A 1,997-nucleotide genomic window follows, 5' to 3' on the forward strand; every position below is an offset into this window, starting at 1 on the left:
CACAGGTGTCTTCTTTTCCAGGTGCAGAAACAGCTTGGGTATGCTGGAGGATGTGTGCTGCTGCCGGCCCTTGGGCTGAGGTGAGGTGCTACTGTCAGAAAGTCTGTCACAGTTGGTGGTGTGGCTCATGGACCGCCTCAGAGACTGCAATGCTTCCAACTCAGCTTTGCGCCTTTTGGGGGTGTCTGGTTCACTAATGGTTGGCTGACGCTCTGTGGACTGTGGCATGGATGAATTCAACAAAGGCAGGCTGGGAGAGAGTTCTTCCTGGATCGTATTAGTGTTTGTGGCAATTTCCTTAATTAGAAAAAAAAAATATGGATGAAGTCACTTTTTTTTTTTTTTTTTTTTTGAGATGGAGTCTCGCTCTTGTCACCCAGGCTGGAGTGCGGTGGTGTGATCTCGGCTCACTGCAACCTCTGCCTCCTGGGTTCAAGCGATTCTCCTGCCTCAGCTTCCTGAGTAGCTGGGGATTTCAGGCTCCTGCCACAATCCCCGGCTAATTTTTGTATTTTCGGTAGAGACAGGGTTTCACCATGTTGGCCAGGCTGGTCTCCAACTCCTGGCCTCAGGTGATCCACTCACCTCGGCCTCCCAAAGTGCTGAGATTACAGGCGTAAGCCACCGCACCTGGCAAAGTCACCTTTTTATACTGAACTTGTTCATAAGGATAGAGTAAAACCAACAGTAGAGTGTAATCAAAGGTTATTCTTAATCCATCCACCATCTCCTTACAAAGGTCAACATTCTTTTCTTCTGGGATATAATGCACGTTCATACTGGCATGTGGCATAGCATGATGGTGACGAGGCCTCTCATTGGCTGAAAAGGCTGCATTGAGAGCAAAATGCTTCCAAAATCATTATGATGTTGGTCTGGCATGAAAGTTTCACTAACCATTTTCTTCTGTTAATGTAATAATAATCATCCTCCTGCTACTTCAGAACTTCAGGAATTTCTGTAGTTATTGTTGTTTCTTCCATTTCTCTTTTTGTTTGAAGCTCTGGTTCTTCTTTCACTTCAGTCTTTTCTTCAGTATCACTTTCTTCACTTATTTCTTCATACTTTGCTGCTGTCAGAGGAACTGCTTAATGAGTTTTCATCATTTTCATCTTTTTCGTCAATGAGGAGGCTTTTAAGCAGAATCAACACCAGGCAACCTGCAGCACTTCTTTCTTCCTGTGCTCCTCAGGCGAGCTACAGCTTTTCTTGCCAATTTATGCTGTATTCTACGATTTTCATCGGTATCATGAAGCACATGATCTTCAGCCGCCCATTGATCCCAGCTTCTGTTCCAGCCATTAAAATGGATCTGATATTCTGGGATCTTTCTGCCTTTTTTGTCTTTCCCAACAGTAACAATCTGGTTCTGACGGCAGGACTTCCCACGGGAGCCCACCTGGCACTGGGCCACACTGGAGGAGAGATTTAACACAAAGACAGAAACCCTAGTCCAGAGGTCTCCTCCACTGGCGGCCCACGTTGGCTTCAGGGGGTGCAAACAGTAACAACAAAGCACACGTGAGATTCCCGACCGTGTGTGAGTGGCCTGGCCCAAAGATTTCTTGAGTAATACCACACAAACACAGGCAACCAAAGCAAAAATGGACAAATGGGGTCACATCAAGTCAAAAAAGCTTCTTCACAGCACAGGAAACAATCAACAAAGTGAAGTGACAATCCACAGAATGGAGAAAATATTTGCCATCTGACAAGGGATTAATAATCAGAATATAGAAGGAGCCCAGACAACTCAATAGGAAAAAATCTAACAATCCAATTTGAAAATGGGCAAAAACTCTGAACAGACATTTCTTAAAAGGAGACATACAAGGCTGGGTGCCTTGGCTCATGCCTGTAATCCCAGCACTTTGGGAGGCTGAGGCCGGTGGATCACCTGACGTCAGGAGTTTAAGACTAGCCTGGCCAACATGGTGAAACCCCGTCTCTACTAAAAAATACAAAAAATTAGCTGGACATGGTGGTGGCACCCGTAA

General features: G+C 45.5%; 1 pseudogene; it reads right to left on the reverse strand.

Moving 5' to 3' along the window:
- Positions 1-6: 6 nt before the first annotated feature.
- On the reverse strand, positions 7-1,125 carry LOC111527891 (annotated as a pseudogene).
- Between the last annotated feature and the right edge of the window lie 872 nt (positions 1,126-1,997).

This window comes from Piliocolobus tephrosceles, unplaced genomic scaffold, assembly GCF_002776525.5.
Source record: "Piliocolobus tephrosceles isolate RC106 unplaced genomic scaffold, ASM277652v3 unscaffolded_26210, whole genome shotgun sequence".
Lineage (NCBI taxonomy): Eukaryota > Metazoa > Chordata > Mammalia > Primates > Cercopithecidae > Piliocolobus > Piliocolobus tephrosceles.